Here is a 27,749-nt window from a genome sequence, read left to right on the forward strand (position 1 = left end):
AAAGGTGCTTTGGTGTAAACGGGAAAATTTCACACTCTGGATAACTTGGTAATCTGCTTTTTCAATGTTGACTAGTAAAGACAGTATTCGGGGCTCATCCAGAAGATATAATTCTTTTTGCACCCACGATTTAAATGTTCTGTTCCTCACTTTTCACCATTTAGAAAATACAAAGCATAACAAAGTGGATGGAAAAAATAAGATGTTACAAGACCCAGAAAACATGTAAAAAGTTACCTCAATTTCCAGAGGTTCAAAAGGAAGCGATTTATCCCTGTCTTTGTTCTTAATGTTTCCTATTTGTTTCTTCACTTCCAGCCTGCTCGGAGAACAGTCATGCTGTGTGGTTTGAAAATGCTAAGCAGATTCCGATATCGTATATAAATGTGCAGTTGTTTCCGAGGGGCAGAAAAAAAAAGCACATTTGCAAACGTTCTCAAAAGGGAAGAGACAAGTGGTGCTCCACCGCCAGAGACTAAGTTGTCAAGTCAGTCAGAGAACATGGGTTTGCTTCGCTACAATTTTCCTTCCTGGTGGCTGCAAAATGTGCACTGTTCTCAAAGAAAACACACATTGTTTTATGCCACTGTGTGGCTTTCAAGTACAGACATTACTGAAGAAGTGTGAACACCGAGTGTGTTGTCTTAATGTATTTAAGACATGGCTGGTGAAAGCATAAAAACCTTTACAGAGACGCTGCGGTGCAGAGGGAAATCAAACAAAATCAAACACAAAAGACTGAAAAGAATACATGCCATGTATCAGTAAGCAAAACTTAATCTTCACATAGTTCTTGGAAATCACAAGGTATCCAAATGCGTGCAAGGTTTTAAATAAATTGCGGAGAAAACAGGGTCTTGCCAGCTTCAATTTTCTTCTAAGTGAAATCCACCCCAGGGAGTGAAAGGAAACTGATCCATGAATCCCTTCGTATTATTGGCCACTTCATTAATTTTTTTTTTCTCCCCAGAACGATGACAACTTAATCCTGGAAGGAGGAAAAGAGAAAACTGTTATATGTTAAAAAACAAAACAAACAAATCTTACAGCATTCTTTTTCCAAAATCACACAAGACATCGAAAATGCTCAGGCCAAAGTGAGCCTGTCCATTTTTTCCCCACAGCTACCTTGAGCATTCTCTGTAGCCAAGACAGTTCTTATAATACGATAAACAAATGTTCTGATTGCATTTTCTTCCATTAAAATAATTCAACTCCATGAATTCAAATGGTCTAACCTCCTCTTGGATTATTTAGAGAAAAAGAAATTCAGCAAATCTCCTTCCCCAAGTCATTAGCACTAATACTGGTCTTAATTAAGTGCCTGTGGCATCATACAGATCATTAAAAGGACAGATCGTATTCATTTTTTGGGCACGAAATAGAAAAATGGATCACATTCTTTCTTTTTTCCTTTTAAATCCAGCTGCATGTAAGTCCACGGTGCCGACTATCAGACCTAGTTTCAGCTGAATGAAAATTGGTCAGCATGACCTGAATTGCTAGACTCTTCCCACCACCCTGAATACAACTGTGGGTTTCCAGTGATGCCTGCTTAAATTTGGTAACTGCTTCCGAATGGAATGTGAATCATTCCAGAAGAAAGGAGGAATGTTCACTCTGCTTCTCTCTCTGTTTCTTTTTGGCTTTTCAGCATTTTCATTGAGTTTCTAGGATAGGAAAAGAATGTCTTGCTAGGAAGGGTGAAAAGAAATTCTGCCAAGGTCAAGGCACACAGCCGAGAGATTCTATCCATCAGCTCCATGGAGGCCCAGGACCAACTCATTATCTCAGTAGAGAAGCTGGAGGTCACCTGTCCCCTTCCACAGTGCCACATGGTCCCCTTCCTGTGCAGACAGGACCCCACGGCCCCTGTCGAGACCTCATAGTACAGTTGCCCTACCGTGTCATCCTGAATGGCACGTCCTTGACCAAGGAAGCAGAAAGCTCCCATCTGACAGTGAACAACCATTAGAATAGTATCCTTTCTGCCCTCTACTCATCCCCCTCCCCCCACCTACTATGAGGATTTTTAAAAGGTTAACTTTCCACCTTGTTTTAAAAATTGACATGAAATTCATATAACACAAAATTAACCATCTTACAAGTGTACAACCCCTGAGTTGGGAAGATCCTGTGGAGAAGGAAATGGCAACCCACTCCAGTATTCTTGCCTAGAAAATCCCATGGACAGAGGAGCCTGGCGGGTTACAGTCCATGAGGTTGCAAAGAGTCGGACACGACTCAGCGACTGAGCATGCTCCCAGAGTATGTAATTAACTGGCACTTAGTGCCTTCACAACGCTGTGCAACTGGCACCTCTATTTAATTCCAAAACACTTCTGTCACCCCCAAAGGATAGCTTATATTCTTTACTTATACTTCTTGTATCCTTTACTCCCATTCTTCCCTTGCCCCAGCCTCTGGCAGCAATGAATCTACTTTCTGTCTCTACATATGTACCTATTCTGGAAATTTCATGTAAATGGAATCACATAATATGTGATGTCTGGTTTCTTTGACTTAACATAATGTTCCTAAAGTCCACCCATGTTGTAGCTTGTCCCAGTACCTCATTCCTTTTTATGGCCGAATAATATTCCATTATATGAATATAAGACATTATGTTTATCGATTCATGAATTGATGTATATTTGGGTTACTTTCACCTTTTGGCTATTGTGAATAGTCCTGCTATGAACATGCACATACAAATATTTGTTTGACTCCCTGGGTAACAATTAGAAGTGGAATTGCTGGGCCATACAGTAATTCTGTTTAGCTTCTTGCTGCTGCTAAGTCACTTCGGTCGTGTCCGACTCTGTGCGACCCCATATACGGCAGCCCACCAGGCTCCCCCATCCCTGGGTCTCTCCAGGCAAGAACACTGGAGTGGGTTGCCATTTCCTTCTCCAATGCAGGAAAGTGAAAAGTGAAAGTGAAAGTGAAGTCGCTCAGTCGTATCCGACTCTTAGCGACCTCATGGACTGCAGCCCACCAGGCTCCTCCGTCCATGGGATTTTCTAGGCAATAGTACTGGAGTGGGGTGCCATTGCCTTCTCCGTTAGCTTCTTGAGGAACTGGCAAATCATTTTCCACAGTGGCTGCAACATTTTATAATCCCACCAGAAATACACAAAGGTTCTAATTTCTCCACAGCCTTGCTAACATTTGGTATTTTCTGTTTTTTTGTGTGTTTGCTTTTTCTTAATTATAGAAAAACTAGTGGATGTGAACTGGTATCTCACTGTGATTTTGATTTGCATTCCCCTTATGACTGGTGATGCTTAACACCTTTTCATGTGCTTGTTGGCCATCTGTATATTTCATTTGAAGAAATATATATTTTTTATTTGAATGAAATATTCAAGTCCTTCACCCATTTTTAAATTGGGCTGTTTGTTGTTGAGTTATAGGAGTTTTTAAAAAATATATATTTTGGATGGTAATCTCTTGATTTGCAAATATATACTCCCATTCTGTGGGATGCCTTTTTAGTGTATTGATAGTGTCCTTTGATGTACAAACATTTTAATTTTGATGATGTCCATCTTATCCATTTTTTTTTCTTTTGTTGCTTGTGGTTTTTTAGTGTGTTAGTGGCTCAGTTGTGTCAAACTCTTTGTGATCACATGGACTGTAGCCTGCCAGGCTCTTCTATTCATGGAATAGTATCCAGGCAAGAATACTAGAGTGGGTTGCCATTCCCTTCTCCAGGGGATCTTCCTGACCCAGGGACTGAACCCAGGTCTCCTGCACTGTGGGCAGATTCTTGACTGTCTGAGCCACCTGAGAGGTCCATGTCATATCTAAAAATCCATTGTCAAATCTAAGGTCATGAAGACTCACCCCTATTGTTTTCTTCTAAGAGATGCCAGTTCTTCCAGGAGGCCTGTCCACCCTGGCCAAACAGGAGTCGGGGTTTGTCCTGACGTCTGCTTGCCAAGACAGAGTTCCGACAGCCACACCCAGGTGAAGCAGTCATTACTCGGCTCTCCTCCACTCCACCACTTTCATTGGCAGAATGCAGACCTGGCCCCCAAGCTGACCTTCTGAATTAGAGACTTCCTGCAGTGTTCCTGATGTGTGGGGGCATTTACTGTGGGGGAGCGCCTAGGAGCGTCACTGTGTTCCTGAGTAGGCTTGGTTTTGTTGGCCATCATGTCCCTAGAGCATAGCCCAGATCCAGGGCAGGTCCTCAGCAAACAACTGCAGTTTGAACAGGAAGGAGAAAGGTAGACTTGGAGACCCTGGGAGTGGAATATGTTCTCAGATGTTAAACTCCCCCTGGCATGGTGACGGGGGGCAAATGCTGTGCCTCTGCTGTTGCTTAAAGACCGAAGGGCTGGGAACAGAGCAGGCCATCTCCAGATACCCTGCAGGCTGAGAAGCCTGGGTCCAATTAACACCTGCCTATAGGCTGAACTTTTTTTTTTTAAACTCCATGACATTCTATTTGAAAGAAAGAAATGACTTGATTTGCAATATATTTGACTTCGGGCTTCCCAGGTGGCTGGAGTGGTAAAGAACCCACCTGCCAATGTAAGAGATGTACATTGTGTAAGAGATGCGAGTTCGATCCCTGGGTCAGGACAATCCCCTGGAGGAGGGCATGGTAACCCACTCCAGTGTTCTTGCCTGGGAAATCCCATGGATAGAGGAGCCTGGCGGACTACAATCCATGGGCCTTCTAACGAGTTGGACATGACTGAAGCGACGTAGTACGCACGCATATTTGATTTCATGTAACCATAAATTGTCCACAGCATGGAACTGTCCTACTGGACTGATTTCAGAGACACATTGATTGTTTGTGTCCTTGCCTTTGCCCTGATTCTTTGGCCATAAATTCTAGGAGAATCCTACGGACCTAACCCAGGGCATAAGCAGAGTTGGGGAATAAAGGATAAACATACTAATTGTAATTGGATAGTAAGTGGTGAAAACAGTGATGATGAAAAGTCTATTACTTAGGTTGAGGCTCAGACATTCAATGGAAGGAGCCAATAATATGAAAAGAAGGGAGGTGCCCGTGAGAGCTAGACTCTTTCCCATCTCTATGAGAAGCTGAGCCCAAGCTGTGCCTGCTTCGCTGCCTGACGCTGGTCACCGGCAGCTCGGATGGCCATTCTTCATCCTTGGGCAGCATCAGCATCCATTTCAGATTTTAAGGACTGCATATGAGGTAGAAAAAGTCCCTAAAGTCTAAATGTAGTCATGCATTTGACAGGTGGGGATAGGGATGAAGGAGAGATGGCACACCGCATTCATTGGGAAGCAAGGTACAATAGCAAAATCCTGCCCTTACATTTATGCGAGAGATTATTCAAATGCACTGCACACATAACAAAAATGAAACTGAACATCAATGATAGGCTCAACTACACGCACATCAACTCCGAGGTCTAGAAACCATAAGATTAACAGATACCATTGGTATCCTGCTTTCTGTTTTCACAACGTTCTTTCTCTAGAAACGAATGTTTTAAAGCGGAAATTGCATTTTATTGATAAAATCCTTATTCAGAAATATCTACATAGAACTTCTCGGCTATAAATATTAATTAATTGGATCGCTGGTACCCATAATGCAACTTCGCTCTGACCCATGTGCCCTATGAACTAGATATTTTTTGGATTCAATTTTCTTAAAACCAACTGTCAGCGTCATGTGATGGAAGAGATGAAAAATGAAAATGAGCAGCCCCGCTGTGCAGGTGGGTGACCTGTGGGAGAGAGTCTGCCTGGTAGGGTTTTTACACGAACCATCAGACACAGACCAATTGATTAGATCATCTCATACCCGCCACCAACTAGGCTCAAGAGACTAATTAGAGAGAGTACTGCCTGCGCAGGCACCCCATTGACACCTAATTTGCTCAGCCAAAGCCTTTGGGGAAAATGTATTATCTCTGCAGCCGCACTTCATGCATTTCTGATTTGAGGCATAAGCAAGGAGCGCTTCATCACTCTTTTGAGCAAACTGAATGTAGAAGCCCTTAAGTGCTCAATGCAAGCAAACAGACCCAAATTAAAAACGGGCCAGGCTCTTTCTAATTCCCTCTGTGCTCCCTGTTAAATCTCTATGTGTACACACACACACACACACACACCCACACACACGTGCACACGTGCAGTTTACATGCTGGCGGGACAACACAGCCCAAGGAGCCCAGCTCAGGGTGCCTGTACCAGATGGTCTTTCACTGGCCTCTTTACCCACTCGAAGGTTCTATGTTTGTTTTATTTTCCATTTTTTTTTAACCCTGCTGCACTGCCCCTCCACAAAGTATTCCTTTTTTCTACAGGAAGGCTCTGCCCCATTTTTTGCCACCCCCCCCAAGCCTCACTGGAGAGAAGTGATTATTTTTCCTCCAAATTAAAACAACTGTAGGTTTTCCTTTCATCCCCTAAATTGTGAAGGGGATATTCACCAGGATGTATGTGAAGCTGCAGGGTAATCCACTCATTTCTATTTGAGGGAATTCTTTGTAAAGATGCCTAACAGAAAGGGAAGAAATTTGATAGGAAACTGCCTTGTGGTAGCAAAGACAGTACAGAATTATAAAATAGTTAGCCTCCCTTCAAGAAAACCAGTGTGTGCTATTTGACCATCTTTATCTTTTATCTACTTCTCATCTAGAACAAAACTAATTCCATTATTCCCTTCACTTCAAATGTAGTACCCAAAAGACCAGCATGTAAGGAGGAATTTAAAGATAGGTATATAATTAATCACATGCTTACAAAAAGGAAATAAAAATGAAAAGTTCAGGCAATATGGGAAAAACAGAGTATCTTTGTCCCAAATCTAGTGGCTAGAGGGAATGAATTTCCATAATGCTGGAATAAAATTAGAAAGGAAAAAAAAAAAGAAACAGAACCTGCTATGGTGTGTTCTGCTGCTGCTGCTGCTGCTAAGTAGCATCAGTCGTGACCGACTCTGTGTGACCCCATAGACGGCAGCCCACCAGGCTCCCCCGTCCATGGGATTCTCCAGGCAAGAATACTGGAGTGGGTTGCCATTTCTTCCTCCAGGGGATCTTCCTGACCCAGGGATCGAACCCGTGTCTCCTGCCCTGAAGGTGAATTCTTTACCTGTTGAGCCACCAGGGAAGCCTCCTTGTAATTTTCACATTTATCTTATTCTTAAGAATTTGATGAACATTTGGGGGGATAAGTTTCGCTGTCTACTTTTGAAACCAGCATTCACAGTTGGCCTAAAGTGGGCCTTCCAGTAGTCAGAGGACTCCAGAGGTCATTGGAGTGATTATCTTTCTGAAGGCATATGGAGAGTGGTTGTAGGGGAGATGTTTGAAAATAGTTAAAAAATCAGGGCCTCAACAAACACACAAGCACCTACAGAATTTCTTCTGACTTAATGAAAGAAGAAAAAAAAAAAAGACCAGAAAGCTTTTCTTCCCCAAGTACCATATTAATAAGATTCACATGAAAAATATCCAGGGAAAAAAGAAAAACAAACCAAAAACCCACAGGCTGTGCCATTTTGAATTTGATTTTGCTTAAAATACTAAACTGAAACAATCAAATTAATCTTTTGTAGCTAATTAATCCTCCAGCAGAGCTTGCTACTGTAGAAAATTCAGTTCAGTTTAGTTGCTCAGTCGTGTCCGACTCTTCGCGACCCCATGAATCGCAGCACACCAGGCCTCCCTGTCCATCACCAACTCCCGGAGTTCACTGAGACTCATGTCCATCGAGTCAGTGATGCCATCCAGCCATCTCATCCTCTGTGGTCCCCTTCTCCTCCTGCCCCCAATCCCTCCCAGCATCAGAGTCTTTTCCAATGAGTCAACTCTTCGCTGTAGAAAATTAAGTCCACACAAATAAGGTTGCTAAACCCCAAGCACGGAGGCAACTATGAACCTCTCTGAAGTAGAAATATCATGTATATATACAAATATACACATATATGACACATGGACTCAGCTGTATTTATACAACATATACACTCAAATTTTACCCTGTAGATTTTATAGGAATGTTGGACTCAAAATGATATATTTTAAACTTCACACAGAATTCCAAAGATCTAGGGACGGTTTAATTTGTTCATTTTTTTTTTTTTTTGGTGAGTTTAATTATGCTGTGACTTGGCTAGAAATATAGGTTTTCTTTGAGAACATCTGGAATCAGTGATTTCCAGGGACTCTGACATTGCACTGAAGCTGCTTGGGGCGGGTCGCGGGGGGAGAAATGCTATGAGACAGAAGGGAGCAGAAAATGAGTCAGACCTGCTTCTGTAACTTGTTTCTGATTTGTGATAATCCCTGCAGTACTCCCCAGAAGAGAACGCATCTTTGAGACTAACAAGAGAATATTAATTAAAACGAATGTAGAGATAGCTGGGCTTTGTTTTAAGCTTAACAGAAGGTCCATCACTCAAAATAGCCCAAATCCTTTAAGTTGAAAGCTGTTTGGTAACACCCATATGGATGCACAATGCACTAATTGCAGCGACTTTGCACATTTTAAGCTTCTTGCCAAAGTGGTGATTTTAATTAAAAATTTTTAGGCAAAGCTTTAAGTCTAACATTTCAAAACAAAGCATTTCTTGTACAGGGAGACTGATTTTACATATCATTTTAATAATCATCATTATCAACAAACATTTATTGAAATCCTCATTAAAGACCAGGCATTATATGATATGTAATTAGCCGAGTTTGAAAAGAATCTCTAGTTTAATGGTGTGACTGCTTATTAAATCAGATTTATGTAAATGTGAAACACTACTCGTATTTTTGACACATGTGGATTAAAGGACAGCAATCCTGGGAGTACGTCCTATCTCAGTAAAGGCAAAAAGTGTGCAGGGGAAGTGCTGGGGTCTTCGAGAGTCACCAAGGCATATTTTAATCTTTTAAAGATTCATATATATAGTCAATCATATATAATCATAAATATATAAAAATCATATATATAATCATATACACACATATGCATATATACATGTAATCTAAGGTGGAAATACCTCATAGAAATACTTTTAATGACAAAGTTAAGAATAAGAAAGCCTTCACCAAAGTGGCTTATTCTTTTTTTTAAGATTTTTTTTTGGTGTGAATGATTTTTTTTTTAAAGTCTTTATCTTTAATTCTGCTTAGAATATTGCAATTTGTTTAATTTTGTTACAATATTAATTTTATAATGATTCATTACAAATATTATAATTGTAAAATTTAACTTTGTTACAATATTGCTTCTGTCTTATGTTTTGGTTTTTGGGACACAAGGCATGTGGGATATTAGTTCCCTGACCGGGGATCGAACCTGCACCCCCTGCATTGGAAGGGGAGGTCTCAAACACTGGACCACCAGACAAGTCCCACTGCGGCTTATTCTTTTCAAGGATTTCATATGTGAAGCTTTATTTGTTCGGCATACCTTTATAATTGACTGGTTCCAAGTGGGTATAAGTTAATTAAACAGAATTCTGACCCCTTCGCCTTCCTTATATATTACAGTCCTACCAAACTATATTTAAATAAACCAAAGTCATGTAACCCAGCAGTGTGTGCATTTTTTACAACTTAAAACACACACACACAAATCTCATAAAACCACTTCTAAGTATTTAGCAGTCAGAGAAACACAAGAGTTCATGTCTGACTTTAATTAAAAGATCTGAAAGGAGATGTGACTTCATTTTGGGTGGATTTTTTTTTTTTTTTTCAAATTAAAAGCTGTCTAGTTATTACTGTCCAAAGTGTTGAAGCACAAGAAAATTTCATGCTAAGGGTTTTTTTTTTTAATTCAATATATATGATCACCTACAATTTGAATCTGTCTCATGAATCATCTTATTCAGCAGAAATCTGCAAAGCTAAAACGTATTTCTAGACCACATTTGATTGGTAAATAGAGAACAGTGTCAGCATAAACCAGAAGTCGTGTTGGTTCATGCGAGCGAGTTCCTGCCGGTCTTACAGTTTTGAGCCACTAAGTCACAGCAGCCGTTGTGCAAGAGATATAAACACATTTGCGTGCAAGCTGAAAGGGTCTACAGTACTGTACACGCTGTCTGCTTTCATCTCGGCTTGCTTTGGCCACCCCTGGTATTGTTTATTGTATAGTTCTGGGTCTCTGCACATTTTGCCCTTTCGATCCAAATTTGGCAGCCTCAATCCTTCTACCAAACTTCCTTCACCTGTAAACTATGCTAGTATTTTGAGTAGTTTTTTCATAGCTCTTGTGAGTGCTATGTGCTATAGACTGAATCTCTGTATCCCCCCTCAAATTCATAGGTTGAAACCTAAGCCCCAGTGTGATGGTATTTCACGTGGAGTCCATGTGAATGGGATTAGTGCCCTCATATAGAGATTCCGGGCTTTCTTGGTGGCTCAGAGGTAAAGAATTTGCCTGCCAAAGCAGGAGACGCAAGAGATATGGGTTTGATCCCCAGCTCAGAAGATCTCCTGGAGGAGGAAATGGCAACCCGCTCCAGGAAACATGATGGGCCACAGTCCATGGGGTCGCAAAGAGTTGTACATGACTTACCGACTTAGCGACTAAACAACTAAGAGATCCCAGAGAGCTCTCTCGTCCCTTCTGTCAAGCTGAGGACTCAGCAAGGAGAGGGAGGAGGGTCCTCCCTAGACACTAGATCTGCTGGTGCCTAGACTTTGGACTTCCAAGCCTCAAAGACTGTGAGAAAGAAATTTCTATTGTTTAGAAATCACCGTGTCTATGGCATTCTGTTATAGCAGCTCAAACATACTAAAACACTATGTTGAATACTTTGAGTGTTTTGCACCTTACTCTCTTTCTTCCTGTAAACTGCACAATTTTTACTGTGGCAGTTTGCTAAACATAGTTAGGAACACATATGTCATATCATAAGAGAAACGTCTATTCTTGTGGGGCACAATCTGATACTGTCACAAAGTAACACATTGTGGACATGACCACAACACATCATTTCCACCAGGAAATGTCTGCTGACAGCGAGGACGGTCCAACAAGGTCATGTGAAGGATTCGGACACTGGACACCCAGCTGAGCTCCCCACCAACTCTTTCCCGTGTTCACCATATGAACACTGCTGCTGCTGCTGCTCAGTCGAGTCAGTCGTGTCCGACTCCGTGCGACCGCATAGACGGCAGCCCACCAGGCTCCCCCGTCCCTGGGATTCTCCAGGCAAGAACACTGGAGTGGGTTGCCATTTCCTTCTCCAATGCATAAAAGTGAAAAGTGAAAGTGAAGTCGCTCAGTCGTGTCTGATCCTCAGCGACCCCATCGACTGCAGCCTACCAGGCTCCTCCGTCCATGGGATTTTCCAGGCAAGAGTACTGGAGTGGGGTGCCATTGCCTTCTCCAATGAACAGTGGTACTGAACGACAAACCACCGAGGGCTGATTGATGGAAGTTCAGACTCTCCACAAACAAAGTCATCTGATACATGTGTGTGCATCTGCCCACTCAGTCGTGTCCAACTCTTTGTGACCCCATGGACTATAGCCCACCAGGCTCCTGTCCATGGGATTTTTCAAGCAAGAATACTGGAGTGGGTTGCTATTTCCTCCTCCAGGGGATCTTCCCAACCCAGGGATCAAAAGTATCTCCTGTGTCTCCTGCACTGACAGGTGGATTCTTTACCACTGAACCACCTGGGAAGTATCATCTGAATGTATGTCCCCCAAAATCATAATATGATATTTTAAAGGATTTTGAGACTGGTTATCCCATCATAACAAGCTGCTGTATTTCTCTCCTACCTAAGACAAGTTCTGAGAATATGTAATAGATTTGGGACACGTATATCATTATGAGAAATAAATAGCAACTTTTTGTGCACATGTAGCATTTCTGTGTATCTTCTCACTTAAAGAATGTGCCTGAAAAATAGTACCATAACCCTAAGAGGAGAACAGATTTTATAAACTGGGCTTTCAAAAAAGTTCTAGTCACTGGTTCCAGTGTCTCCTGACATACCAGCCGCAGGAGGTATATTCCTAGTCTAAGGACCCAGAGTGTTCACTATAGGAAGCACAGCCTTTACAGGAACTGGGATGGCCAATGTCCCACTCTGTCAGGACTGAAGGAGTTTCCAGGATTCGGGACTTCCAATTTCAAATCTGGGGTAAACCAGAGGGAGTTGGTCACCCTGATAGGAACAACAGGATTGATATGTTGTTTCCAAGTTGATTATAAAAACAGAGCCAGCCAGCTTTGCACTTTACTGCATGAACTCAAATATGCTGATGTTCCAATCCCAAATTGTGAGCCACAAGAGTAAGACAAAGGTTCCACATAAAGAATGGCAAAGGATCTGTTGAAAAGAAGGTGGGAACTGAACCTACAGCCTTCTCTCCTCTCAGCCCCTCAAAGGATTTGTCATTTATCTCTCTGAATCTGTATTTCAGGCTTTCCTCTGTAAGTGTTTTATTGACGCCACAGCAGATCACATTGTGTTCTAATGAGGTTGCTGAATTCAAGACCATCAACTTGCTCCTCACCGCAGTTCTCAGCTGCACTTCCAATAAATCCATCTGTTTAAATTCACATATGCCCATGTGGTGCTGCATGGAGGAGATGGCTAAGGCCACCACTCTCAAGTGACACGAAGTGCAAACATCCCCTGAATCTTTGTGGCAAATGACACCACACTCACTGACTAGGGGCTGAGCCTGCCTACTTCAATTCAGGAGACACTGAGCATCTATTTGTAAAGCAGTCTAGTGTTTAGTGGGGGAAGAGACTGTGACAAAGATTATTAAAGTGAGGTCCCAGGGCTGTTCTGAAGCTGGCATGAACTGGTTTGTGAGACAGCCTGATGTTGACATTTTCAGGAATTTTGCAAGCTGTTTTTAAACACAGCCACCCTTGAAACTGGCAATGGAAGGAGGTGTATTTACATCATGGGATACGGACTACTGACCAATCAGGGCTTTGCTCTTTCTGGGGAGAGGGCTGTTAAACATTACCAGCACCTCCCTGCTGCCCTCGACCATTGCCAGGACAACAACAACCTCTCAGTCAGTGGAAAGTAACAGTGCTATCCCAGAGGGACAGAGGCAGTGAAGAAGCAGCGGGCTTTGAGAGATGAATAAAAGTTTAGGGCCTCCCTGGTGGCTCAGTGGTAAAAAATCCGCCTGCCAATGCAGGAGACAGGGGTTTGACCCCTGATCCGGAAAGATTTCACGTGCCACGATGCAACTAAGCCCGTGCACACAGCCACTGAGCTGGGCTCTAGAGCCCGCGGAACTACAGCCCCTGAAGCCCACATGTCCTAGAGCCAGTGGTCTGCAACAAGAAAATCTAGAAAGATTGTTCTGACGAGCCTACATGCAGGGCGGCAAAGCAGATACAGACATAAAGAACAGACTTTGGACTCAATGGAAAAGGAGAGGATGGGATGATTTGAGAGAACAGCATTGAAACATACACATTACTATGTGTAAAGCAGCCAGTGGGAGTTTGATGTATGACGCAGGGCACCCGAAGCGGGTGCTCTGTGACAGCCTGAAGGGATGGGCTGGGGAGGGAGGCGGGAGAGGAGTTCAGGATGGAGGGGACACATGCTGATATACGGCAAAACCATCATAATATCGTAAAGTAATTATCCTCCAATTAGAATAAATAAATATATAAAGGAGAGTAGCCCCTGCTTACCAGAGAAAAGCCCGCACAGCAATGGAGATCCGGCACAGCCAAAAGTAAATACATAAAATTAGTTTTAAAAAATTGCAAAAAAGTTTAACTTGTAGAAAGGAGGAAGGAAGGCAGTCTCGAATAGCCTAGCGTGCTTTGGGATACAACGAGCGGCCTATGGGGCAGGCATGTATTTGGATGTCAGGAAATAGATGCGGGGAAGTGGGCAGGGTAGGTAAGGGTGGGATGGAGGGTCTCACATGTCCTGCTGAGCATTGTGGGCTTTATTTTTTATGTAGGGAGGAGGTCTTGGAGGCTTTTTACCAGGGGAGTTGCCACGCCCGTCTGCAACCCAAGGGCAGCTGTGTGCTACCCACACGTGAGGTCTCAGCTGCCTCTGTGAAACTGATGGGTAAACAGTTGTCTTTTTCAGGACGACATCAAATCAGATAATGTAGTAGGCTCATAAAGCGCTGGTATTTGTAGTACCTGGTGTGGAAAGGCCTTTTTCTGCCCACAAGAAACATCCAGAGAGGCCTGGACTCTGGGTGACACAGAAACGAAGTTTCTTCACAATAATTGCATTTTTGAAACGTAGCCCATGGGGATAATTTGGACATTTTCAGGCACCAGAAAGATGCCGTAGGTCCTTGATAAATTGTCTATTCACTTGAGTCTCTGTACTTGTCTATACATTCAAAAAAGAGGGGAAATATGCACTAACTCTTAGTTTTACTACTGTGCTGTCCTTTATAAGTCAAACATGATTTACTGTTTTTGATTAGCACACAAGCTCAGACAGACTTCCAAACTGTGGTGTTTAGAATTCTGAAGCACTGTCAAATCTTTTAAAGAGCAACTGCAATAAATTAGAAAACGTCATCACGGCACGCTTGTCTCGATTCACTGCGGTTACACGTTGTGGACTTGGGAATTTCAGCTCATTGAAAATGTGAAGCCTGTAATGTCTGATGAATAAGACATTCACATCCACACAATTGGCTTCCTCCTGGTGTAAAACAATTAAAGTGACAACAACTCAGTGGTTTGGTGGCAGGCCTGGGGTCAATCTCTCACTTCCATTGGCAACAGAGTTGGAGAATGCAGTGACAAGAGCCAGCACACACCAGGCTCATGGGATTAAGGGACGCTTCATGCCTTTTAATGTCCACTTGTGGCTGATGGAAACAAAACACCCACGAAGTTAGGTGAATTGAGCTCTTATTGTGAGAGACAATGCAACAGCCCGTTGCCTTTACCCCAAACCGGAATCCCACCCACAATGCGGTGAGTCGGGAACTGACATCTTCTCTTCCGCACCTGTGAGCGGGAGCACAAACCCAGAAAGATCTGATTTCCTTTTCACGCAGATGCTAAAGAACAAAGTCATCCCTTGTCTGCGTTATGCTGTTTGTTTTCCAGTCTGTTGGCATTAAAATTGCACTCCAAGCACCTATCACGTCTCATGATGCTCTAAGTCCTTTTCAAAAGATCTGACTTTGAACACTGGGGTCATTTGAAAGGAAAAGGAAAAAAAAAAAAAACAGATCTGGTGTCTTAGTTGCTTATTGTCATGGGGAAAAAATCACCACAGTTTTATCTGAAACATAATAATTAACTGTTGGGCTTCCCAGGTGGCTCAGTGGTAAAGAATCTGACTGTCAATGCAGGAGATGCAGGTTTGATCCCTGGATAAGGAAGATCCCCTGGAGGAGGGCATGGCTACCCACTCCAGTATTCTTGCCTGGAGAATCCCACGGACCCCGAGGAGCCTGGTGGGCTACAGTTCAGGGGGTCGCAAGAGTCGGACATGACTTTGCAGCTAAGCAACAGTGAAAACAACAATTACCTATAGTGAATACTGCATGAGGCACACAAATGTAAAAACAAGACCACCTCATCTGTCCCAATAAGCCCTTTTGGTTTTGCTCCTTTTGTTTCCTTTGCTCTTAGATGCAGTGGCTTGGCGTGAGCTGTCACCCACAGTGAGCCAGGGCCTGCCATGCTAAAATGGAAAAACTGCTTTCTTTTTTAATTAGTAACTTTCTGAGTTTTAGTGCTAGAGTTTCTATGGTTCTCATGATCAATTATTAAGCATGTTGATCCAAGCAGGATAATAAAACTACTCATGCCTGGATTAACATGGTAAAATTAAATCTCATCTTGTTTAGTACTCTCTTGTTAAGGGAAAATTCTAACAGGTTGATTTTTAGAGACTGACGTATGCCTTGTAAAATGTAAAGAAGAACACGGCAAGTCTTTCATTCACTGAGGTGTAGTGTGTGAAGACTGGCAACACACTAGAGATGGGTGGTTAAGATAAGATGTATCTGAAGTAGGTAGGTAGAAGGAAATTACTAAGATTAATGGTGTGAAATCAAGCAAAGAAATATTTAGAGAGACTAGAAAATAATTAATGGCAAGAGGAGCTTTGTGTTAGAATAAGCTCCAAAATAAAACTATGAAAAGATCTTACCAAACCTAGGGAAAAATAGGCAATAATGGTCACTGTTTGGAGAGCTGTCTTGCTAATACTCACACAGATACATCACAGTAATTCCTCTTGACCAGGAATTCTTTGCACTTGAAATCTGAACATTTGTAGGTTTAATTCTATGTATTAAGCAATTACCTCCAAACTGAATCAATCAATATCAAAGTTATAAAATTAATTTCCAGTCTCTCTTTCAACCCTTATTCTGTCTTATGTGTCATATATAGAGCTGTATGTACTCTAAACATTACGATCATGTATTTTCCCAACATTTTACTAAACTTTTCAAGAAAAACAAAAGAATTATACAGTGAACATCTATATACCTACTACAAAGATTCTACAATTAATATTTTGATGCACTGGCTTTGTAACTTATCTCTTCTTCTGTCTATGCTTCTATCCATCACTTAACCTATCTTATTATTTTGATCCATTTCAAAGTAAGTTGCCAGTATCAGGACTTCACCCCTAAATATGCATATTATTAATTAGAGCCCATTATATACTTATGGTTTTAAGTAAATTTTACCTATAGTGAAGAAGAAGAAGTAAAGTCGCTTAGTCGTGTCTGACTCTGCAACTCCATGGACTGTAGCCTGCCAGGCTCCTCAGTCCATGAGATTTTCCAGGCAAGAATATTGGAGTGGGTTGCCATTTTCTTCTCCAGGGGATCTTCCCGACCCAGGGATCGAACCCGGGGTTCCCACATTTCAGGCAGACTCTTTACTGTCTGAACCACCAGGGACTGTTTTTTACCTATAGTAAAATGCACAGATTTTGAGTACATTGTTTGATGAAGTTTTAGTGGTATTACACAGGAACGGCCACAGTGCTAGGTAATAGAGAATTCAGTTTTAGTTTGGAATCTGAGAATATGGTTTTTCTTACTAAAAAAAATTATTTAATCACATCCCTCTTTTTCTACTCTTATGAACTCCTCAGTGGGCAAAACACATGAGTATGACTACCAACAACAGAATAGGCACAGAACACTTAGACTGTGATATTTTTAAAGTTTCGGAGTCACTGCCAACCCCGAGAATCTCCAGAAAACTCCATCTGTGTATATAACCACATGCAGGTTTTTTTTTTTCATACAATTTCAGTTGCAGAAATTGTATGAAAATTGCTGCAGTCACAGACCTTCTGAATTCCATTCACAGACCCATGTGCTGCAGGTCAAGAACTTTAGGATTGGAAAGTCTGAATGTGGAGCATAAAATAGCGAGTCCACCACTGAGCTGAAATTCTAGACAGTATGCAGAAGGAATAACTTTCCCTGAAAGTTATGTACATGAAGGTATAATTCCTTCTGAAAAAGAGGCACAGACTATGGACATGCCTGTTTAGAGTGGGTGGAGGCTGACATGGGCTTTGCAGATGGCACAAATGATAAAGAATCCACCTGCCAGGAGACTCAAGAGATGGGGGTTTGACTCGTGGGTTGGGAAGAGCCCTTGGAGGAGTGAATGGCAAACTGTTCCAGTATTCTTGTCTGGAGACTCCCATGGACAAAGGAGCCTGGCAGGCTACAGTCCGTGGGATCACAGAGTCAGACGTGACTGAGCAACTGAGTGCATAGGCGCACGCACACACACACACACACACACACACACACACAGGCTTATGTAATTTCCTACACCCTCCCTAGATGATAAAAAGAAAACCAACCAAACAAAAGCAAAATAAAAATCTCACCTAATGCATGCATCATGTTTCAAGAGGGGTTGACCCTGGTCTATGTTATTTGATGAAGGCAACTGCCCACAGGAGAAGCACAAATGGGCATTGTGGGCCCCTAAGTAGGGATCTAAGGAGGTGATCCTCAGAGGACGAGGGCTTTGCACAGCTTTACCGATGATGTTAACCTCTATCGTCCCTATTAAGGTAGAAACACTATCAGCTGAGATTTTGCAATTGTTCTCAGTATGGCCACCCATGCTTTCCCCTCTGAAAGGGTCACAGGCAACTCATCTGAGCTGCTGAGGAGGATATACTGGGTCTCTAGTCCCCATGACAACCTTCAAGGCAGGCATTTTTATTTTATCTTTCAGATAAGAAAGCTGAAGCTCAGAAATACATGCTGGAAAAGTGCCTCCCACTCCTACTCTCTGGACAAAGCTTTGTCTCTCGTATCAACACCAGAGTTTCTTCTTAACATCAGAAAATGAACTCACGGTCTTTTATACCCGCACTTCACAGACTCATCTGACTTCTCTAGCCTTACATTTCAGAACTGCGGCATTCCAGGACTTGGCCTGGAAGCGTGGCATTCTGGTGATTCTTGCTCGCTTTCGTCTCCCTGATTAAACCTTACATTTATTCCCTGTTTATCGAGGCACAGTAAGAACCTGTACATTACTGGCTAGGGGACAGCTACCTCAGGCTATATGTTGTCTCTCTGTGACCTGGTTTGATAGCACCCAGACTCCAAGGACTGCAAATCCTCAAGAGCCAGTTAAGAAGAGGGTAAGGGAAAATGCAGAGCCAGGGATAAATCAAGATGCCTCAGTCTTATTCCAATCCGCACATGGTTGCCATGGCAACTGCATCTAACTGTCCCTCCACCCTGCTCCTCCCACTGATCTGCTCGCTGCTTCAGGTGATCAAGGGAATCCGCACAGAATTGCTTCAGTTCTCTTATCTGCATAATTTTACTTTTATACAATTTGAATTTTACACCATTTTGTCCCTTGACCATAAAATAGAGATGAAAAATTTCAAAAACAAAACACACGTACTTTTTTTGACCACGGTTTTCCACTGATCAAATGCAACGAGACCATTCCCTGTTTCCTCTTCTTGAAGCTTTATATTTCCTCTTCCCTATGGGCTCTGCCCTCAGCCCACTCACACACGCAAATACGCACCCACACCATTCCAGTGCCCGCTGGTGAAATTTTTGAAGAAATATTCTGATCAGAGAAATTCTAAACTTATAGAAATGGGAGCCTAAGCATCTTGGAGATTTGTAACTCTTCTACAATTAAGCCAAAGTGGAGGAACCATGATGAGACTCGGGTTCAATCCCTGGGACGGGAAGATCCCCTGGAGGAGTGCATGATAACCCACTCCAGTATTCTGCCTGGAGAATCCCATGGACAGAGGAGCCTGGCGGGCTGCAGTCCATAGGGTTGCAAAGAGTTGGACATGACTGAAGCGATGTAGCACGCACACACAGAGGAATCTTAGGCAAAACGGGATGTGGAATAAAGCAATCTAAACTTTCTCCATTGCAGTTGGCATGCCTTCCTTTTAAATAATAAGGGAGGCTTAATTCCTTGATTTTAAAGCATCAGAGAAAAACACGATGCTCTTTAGAGAATCTGAGGGGACAGAAAGAAAACCCTGCTGTTACTGTTTTAGTGGCTTTTGAAGCCTGGTGGCTATGGCACTGCCAACATGGATTGGGTAGTGATCTGCCATGACAAAGAGCCCTAGGAACTGTCAATGGGAGAGAGATCACCTGAACCAGGGAGCAGTTCAGTGGGAGGAGCAAGAACTGAGCAAGACCATAATGCCAGAAAGCAGAGGTGACAGCAGGAACTGAGCTCATAGGTGGAGTGAAGTGGCTCTAAGGTCTTCTGTGTGAGGCAGGCATCCTACATCTGATGATGTGTGTGTTAGTTGCTCAGTCATGTCCAACTCTTTGAGACCCCATGGACTGTAGCCCGCCAGGCTCCTCTGTCCATGGGATTCTTCAGGCAAGAATATTGGAGTAGGTTGCCATTTCCTCCCCCACAGGATCTTCCTGACCCAGGGATTGAACCCAGGTATCAAACCCAGGTCTGCTGTATTGCAGGCAGATTCTTTACTGTCTGAGCTATAGGGAAGTCCCCCACATCTGATGATCCATGGAGGGGATTGAGGAAGAGTTCACCTAGGCTGTAGTTTGCAACCCTCTTCAGACCTAGAAACCTGTGGCTTAATCTCTTGTCACATATAAACTTTGGTTGTTTCACTTTTATCTCATCCCTTCTCTCACTTTCTTTTCTTTCTTTCTTTTAGGTCACGTGTCGTAAGCATGTGGGATCTTAGTTTTCTGACCAGGAATAGAATCTGTGCTCCCTGTACTCCCTTTTCCTTGCACCACATTTTATCCATGAACAGTATGAAAAGGCAAAAAGACAGGATACTGAAAGATGAACTCCCTAGGTCGGTAGGTGCCCAATATGCTACTGGAGATCACTGGAGAAATAACTACAGAAAGAATGAATGGTGGAGCCAAAGCAAAAACAACACCCAATTGTGGATGTGACTGGTGATGGAAGCAAGGTCCGATGCTGTAAAGAGCAATATTGCGTAGGAACCTGGAATGTTAGGTCAATGAATCAAGGCAAATTGGAAGTGGTCAAACAGGAGATGACAAGAGTGAATGTCGACATTGTAGGAATCAGTGAACTAAAATGGACTGGAATGGGTGAATTTAACTCAGATGACCATTATATCTACTACTGTGGGCAAGAATCCCTTAGAAGAAATGGAGTAGCCATCATAGTCAACAAAAGAGTCTGAAATGCAGTACTTGGATGCAATCTCAAAAACGACAGAATGATCTCTGTTTGCTTCCAAGGCAAACCATTTAATATCACAGTAATCCAAGCCTATGCCTCAACCAGTAATGCTGAAGAAGCTGAAGCTGAATGGTTCTATGAAGACCTACAAGATTTTTTAGAGCTAACACCCCAAAATGATGTCCTTTTCATTATAGGGGACTGGAATGCAAAAGCAGGAAGTCAAGAAACACCTGGAGTAACAGGAAAATTTGGCCTTGGAGTACAGAATAAGGCAGGGCAAAGGATAACAGAGTTTGCCAAGAGAACACACTGGTCATAGCAAACACCCTCTTCCAACAACACAAGAGAAGACTCTACACATGGACATCACCAGATGGCCAACACTGAAATCACTGATTATATTCTTTGTAGCCAAAGATGGAGAAGCTCTATACAGTCAGCAAAAACAAGACTGGGAGCTGACCGTGGCTCAGATCATGAACTCCTTATTGCCAAATTCGGACTTAAATTGAAGAAAGTAGGGAAAACCACTAGACCATTCAGGTACAACCTAAGTCAAATCCCTTATGATTATACAGTGGAAGTGAGAAATAGATTTAAGGGACTAGATCTGATAGAGTGCCTGGTGAACTATAGACAGAGGTTTGTGACACTGCACAGGAGACAGGGATCAAGACCAACCCCAAGAAAAATAAATGCAAAAAAGCAAAATGGCTCTCTGAGGAGGCCTTACAAATAGCTGTGAAAAGAAGAGAAGCAAAAAGCAAAGGAAAAAAGGAAAGATATATCCATTTGAATGCAGAGTTCCTCAGTGATCAGTGCAAAAAAATAGAGGAAAACAATAGAATGCAAAAGAGTAGAGATCTCTTCAAGAAAATTAGAGATACCAAGGGAACATTTCATGCAAAGATGGGCTCAATAAAGGACAGAAATGGTATGGACCTAACAGAAGCAGAAGATACTAAGAAGAGGTGGCAAGAATACACAGAAGAAATGTACAAAAAAGATCTTCATGACCAAGATAATCACAGCGGTGTGAAAACTCACCTAGAGACAGACATCCTGGAATGTGAAGTCAAGTGGGCCTTAGGAAGCATCACTACAAACAAAGCTAGTGGAGATGATGGAATTCCAGTTGAGCTATTTCAAATCACGGAAGATGATGCTGTTAAAGTGCTGCACTCAATATGCCAGCAAATTTGGAAAACTCAGCAGTGGCCACAGGACTGGAAGAGGTCAGTTTTCATTCCAAACCCAAAGAAAGGCAATGCCAAAGAATGCCCAAATTACCATACAATTGTACTCATCTCACATGCTAGTAAAGTAATGATCAAAATTCTCCAAGCCAGGCTTCAGCAGTTCATGAACCGTGAACTTCCAGATGTTCAAGCTGGTTTTAGAAAAGGCAGAAGAACCAGAGATCAAATTGCCAACATCTGCTGGATCATTGAAAAAGCAACAGAGTTCCAGAAAACCATCTATTTCTGCTTTATTGACTATGCTAAAGCCTTTGACTATGTGGATCACAATAAACTGTGGAAAATTCTGAAAGAGATGGGAATACCAGACCACCTGACCTGCCTCTTGAGAAATCTGTATACAGGTCAGGAAGCAACAGTTAGAACTGGGCGTGGAACAACAGACTGGTTCCAAATGGGAAAAGGAGTACGTTAAGGCTGTATATTGTCACCCTGTTTATTTAACTTATATGCAGAGTACATCATAAGAAACGCTAGACTGGAAGAAACACAAGCTGGAATCAAGATTGCCGGGCAAAATATCAATAACCTCAGATATGCAGATGACACCACTCTTATGGCAGAAAGTGAAGAACTAAAGAGCCTGTTGATGAAAGTGAAAGTGGAGAGTAAAAAAGTTGGCTTAAAGCTCAACATTCAGAAAACTAAGATCATGGCATCCAGTCCCATCACTTCATGGGAAATAGATGGGGAAACAGTGGAAACAGTGCCTGACTTTATTTTTTGGGGGGCTCCAAAATCACTGCAGGTGGTGACTGCAGCCATGAAATTAAAAGACGTTTACTCCTTGGAAGGCAAGTTATGGCCAACCTACACAGCATATTAAAAAGCAGAGAGATTATTTTGTCAACAAAGGTCCATCTAGTCAAAGCTATCATTTTTCCAGTAGTCATGTATGGATGTGAGAGTCGGATTATAAAGAAAGCTGAGCACCAAAGAATTGATGCTTTTGAACTGTGGTGTTGGAGAAGACTCGAGAGTCCCTTGGACTGCAAAGAGATCCAACCAGTCCATCCTAAAGGAGATCAGTCCTGGGTGTTCATTGAAAGGACTGATTAGAAGCTGAAACTCCAATACTTTGGTCACTTGATGCAAAGAGCTGACTCATTTGAAAAGACCCTGATGCTGGGAAAGATTGAAGGTAGGAGGAGAAGGGGACAACAAAGGATGAGATGGCTGGATGGCATCACCGACTCAATGGACATGAGTTTGGGTGGACTCTAGGAGTTGGTGATGGACAGGGAGGCCTGGCGTACTGCCGTCCATGGGATTGCAGAGTCAGACACGACTGAGCAACTGAACTGAACTGACTGCCTGCATTGAAGCTCTGGGTCATAATCACTGGACCACCAGGGAAGTTTCTCACTTTTTCTTACTGAATTCCTCACCCTGTGTTCCCGTCTACCATGCCTGACACCCATACTAGGTTTCTATCTTTGTCCCCAGACTCCCTTGGAAATCTTTCTTGAACATCTCTGGAGTCTGAGAAAATAACAAAGAATGACTTTCCACCCTTCCCCTATAACACTTTATATTATCGCTAATGTTTGTAAACATTTCTGTGCTGGTCATCCATGCTTTTCACTAATTTCCAGCTCCCTGGCTCCTGGACCCTGGGTGGAATGCTTTTTTCATCAACTGTGGAAGTCAGACATGATCATTCAAACTGCTCTGACCAATGAAATGTACCCATCCATGTGGCTGCCTTTAGAGCCAGTAATCTTCTTGCCATCTCTCTTTCCCCTGCCAAGTTGGCTGAAGAAGCCTGTATGGAGATGCACGCTTGGTTATCCTGCATCCCTGAGCAGAGCCCCTTAAGAGTCATATGACCACACAGCATCAACCAGAAATAAAGGTCTATTAATTAAGCCACAGGAAAACGGAGTCTATCCTGAACGACACAATGCTTATTATGTCTAGTTTGGATCACAAGTCCTTGGGCAAGAACTGCAACTTATCTACTCTTTAAAACAATCCTTGTGAGGCAGTGGTTTTTTTTTTTTTTTTTTTTTTTTTTTTTTGTGGCCATTCCTTATTACAATGGGGAAAATGAGGGGTGGAGAACACACATCATTTACTTAAGAACTCACAGCTAGTAAGTGGCCAAGTTGGAACTTGTACCCAGATTTTATTACTTCAAATCCCATACTTTTTCTACTGTATCATGATGGTGAAAAGTGAAGTGAAAGTATTAGTCACTCAGTCATGTCCAACTCTTTGCAACCCCATGGACTATAGCCTGCCAGGCTTCTCTGTCCATGGGGATTTTCCAGACAAGAATACTGGAGTGGGTAGCCATTCCCTTCTCTAAGAGATCTTCCCTACCCAAGGATCGAACCTAGGTCTCCTGCATTGTAGGCAGATTCTTTACCATCTGAGCCACCAGGGATTATGATGGTAGTAACCCTTAAATGATGTGGGCAGGAGAGAGGATTCAATTCTGAAAAGCAATAGAACAGAATCTGATAAGGCAAAAAGAAAAATACCACAAGCCATAGAAAAAAATGCATGCTTTTGTAGTAAAAAATGAATAGCAGCAACTAGGTACATCTGTCAACCATTACAGTATTTTATTTTTGCTTTTATTTCTTTATTTTAGCAATAGGAAAGTTTCTAGATATCTGGTGCAAAAATTGGAATTCTCATATGAATATCACTCTCAGGTTGGGTAATTTGAATTTTATATAATTTGAATGTGAGTAAAAATTTAAGGAAGAGTATCTTTTGAAATTATAAGCATGAGATGTCATGTATATCAAAAAGAATCTGGAAACATACATGCCAGCTATTAATAGTGGCTAACCCTGGAAAGGGATCCAGATTTTCTGCAGGTTGAGAATTTTAAAGCTTTACTACATGTTTCTATGAGTTATTTGAATCCTTTCCAGTATGAAAATTCCATTACTGAAATTTAATGACTGGAATAAATAACTATTAACTATTATTTTTAATGAAGTGTTTTTAAAAGTCTTTATTGAATTTGTTACAGTATTGCTTCTGTTTTATGTTCTGGTTCTCTGGCCTTGAGGCATGCGGGATCTGTATTCTCAACCAGGGATTGAATCTGCATCCCCTGAACTGGAAGGGGAAGACTTAACTACTGGGACACCGGGGAAGTCCCAGCTCCTAGCTATTCTTATAATTAATATACACACAATGTGATGAATAGCTGCTGATTTGGTGAGATGGCTAATATCTGGCAATTGCAATGACAGACTAAACTTGTTCAGCACTGTTTAAAGCCTTGTGAAATATCCTTAAGTTGAAGACAGAATTGTTCAGAAAAGGAAGGAAGAAGTGAAATGGGTTTCATCCTTCACATTGTATAGAGAAACCGAATTATTTTGTGATTTTTTGGGGGTAATGACATCTTTTCAATGTATTAGAAATGAAATGATAAAGAGGGAAAAAAGAGCTATGATATCTAAACAGAAAATAATCATGAATGTCAAATGTTGCTCAAAACTTTAACTAAAAACACTTAAGACACATGTATGAAGAAAGAAAATCAAATAAGTACACCTTTCAGGCACTAAAATTTGGTTAATATTAAATTAACTCTTCAAATTCAAGATGTTTTAATTTTATCCTCTTATTTACAGAGAGGAAACAAGGTTTGAATCTCTTATTTCTAAATTGATCAACAATTATTCAACATACTGATAAACTGTTGTTCCACAGTCATACTTGATCTTAAGGTATGATACAGCATTGACAATAAGGCAATCGAATTACCTTCTTCATGCAATGAATAATTTTTTTATATACACATTCCATACTGAGCACTGAGACAAAAGATTTGGACTCCGTAATATTTATCTAAAACTTAAACTACAGATTTTGGAATCTTACTCTAAATATAACAGCAGCATGCTTCTTCTGCTTATTTTCCATCATCTATTTGTCTTAAAGATACTTAAGCCACCTCTGAATCTGCACACTGTACCTTGGCCTGAGTGTCTAGCTCTTTGCTGGTGAGCTCAGAATTGAAGGGAAGAAACTGACAACCAGTTACTTCACTGGGGAATTCCACTACCAGTGAGGGTTCTGCTTCGTCTGGACAGTGGTGCCACCTGCTTAGCGGGGAGGGGATCAACACTAGATGCTCTCCATGACTTCCTTCCTCTCAATAACATCAGGTTGATCAGTTCAGTTCAGTCGCTCAGTCATGTCTGACTCTTGGCGATCTGATGGATTGCAGCATGCCAGGCTTCCCTGCCCATCACCAACTCCCGGTGATCAGGGTTGATCAACATCTGCATTTTCTCATACTGTTTGTTCATCAGTAATAAAGGGTGTGAGTTAAAATACATGAGGAATGATTAAGTAATATTCCTCAAAATATTTATGTAACTATTGGAAATCAAATTTCTTTTTTAAAAACATGACTATGAATCACAAAATAAGTCTCAGCACTCTGGGATCATTCAGTGCGGTTCCCTCATTCTTCCTGATCTGAAAATGACCACTATCCTCAACAAATGAAAGTAATACTTCATAATAAGAAGGGAGGAAATTACCAGATTAGTGGTGAAAAGAACATTATTACTGTGTTCAGAAATATGTTTGGAACAAGTTACTGACCATCTGTCTTAAGAGATTTCTACATACTCCTTGTGATACTTGTCCTTGATCGAGTGTGGATGTAAACCTAATGCTGAGGTGACTGTTTACTGATTCTCATGGATTTTGACTGCAATATGAAAAAGAGAGGGATGTCTTAACTATGATAAAGAGCTCACCAGAGTGCTTCTGAGTACCTAACTATATATCTGTGTGTGTGTTATGTCTGCAAATCGTATTGCATGATTTTTTCTTTTTAAATTAATTTTTGTTGGAGTATAGTGGTTTGGCAAGTTGTGTTAGTTTCTACTGTACAGAAAAAGGAATCAGGCATACATACACATATACCCCCGCACCCTCACCTTCTGGACTTCCTTCCCATACAGGTCACCACAGTGCATTAAGTAGAGCTCCCTGTGCTATACAATATGTTCTCACTAGTTATTTATGGATTAACTATATGGTTTTGGTGGCTCAGATGGTAAAGAATCCATCTGCAATGTGGGAGACCTGGGTTCGATCTCTGGGTTGGGAAGATCCCCTGGAGGAGGGCGTGGCAACCCGCTCCAGTATTCTTGCCTGGAGAATTCGCATGGACAAGAGAGCCTGGGGGGCTACAGTCCATGGGGTCACAAAGAGTCGGACACAACCGAGTGACTAAGCACACATATGTTTTTAAGCAAAATAGAATATTTTATTATAAGAGCAAAGAGTAATCATTATATTTAAATGAATTGTGTGCTGCGTGCTTAGTTGCTCAGTCATATCTGATTCTTTGTGACCCATAGACTGTAGCCCCCAGGCTCCTCTGTCCACGGGATCATCTAGGCAAGAAAACTGGGAGTAGCCATTCCCTTCTCCAGGGGATCTTCCTGACCTAGGTATCTAACCCTGTTCTCCTGCATTGCAGGTGGATTCTTTACCACCTGAGCCACCAGGGAATCCCTTAAATGAGTTAGAATTTATTAAATTTAAATTTAAAGAGATGCAATGATATAGATATAATTATATACCATTTTAAATAATTTAACTGTTCTCTATGACTGCTTTATTTAATTCTCATTCTATTCTCATACTTTATTGAACTAATATTTTACTTTTAACCTGTTTTTGGAGGTTCTTTCCTCCTACAGATTTTTTTGTAGCTCTGTTATTTTCCAGGAGTGTTACCAAGTATAAAATCTCATGTGCATATTTTTCCCTTAAAGGGTATAACTAACTAACTCTCAAAGAGAATGTTTTAATTATCACAGTCTCTGTGGGGTCGTCAAGAGTCCAGACTCTTGGTATCTAAATTCA

The 27,749-nt window shown here is 41.8% G+C and overlaps 1 protein-coding gene across 3 annotated transcripts in view; it reads right to left on the reverse strand.

The window, feature by feature from the left end:
• Positions 1 to 6: 6 nt before the first annotated feature.
• The window catches only part of CDK14 (cyclin-dependent kinase 14), a 668,333-nt gene continuing 640,590 nt past the window's right edge, over positions 7 to 27,749 (reverse strand). For all 3 annotated transcript variants that reach the window (XM_010839815.1, XM_010839811.1, XM_010839814.1), the window contains one exon: positions 7 to 988. The gene's annotated coding sequence lies outside the window, so the exon portion shown is untranslated. The remainder of the gene's footprint in view (positions 989 to 27,749) is intronic.

This window comes from Bison bison, unplaced genomic scaffold (genome assembly GCF_000754665.1).
Source record: "Bison bison bison isolate TAMUID 2011002044 unplaced genomic scaffold, Bison_UMD1.0 scf7180017864134, whole genome shotgun sequence".
In the NCBI taxonomy this organism is placed as follows: Eukaryota; Metazoa; Chordata; class Mammalia; order Artiodactyla; family Bovidae; genus Bison; species Bison bison.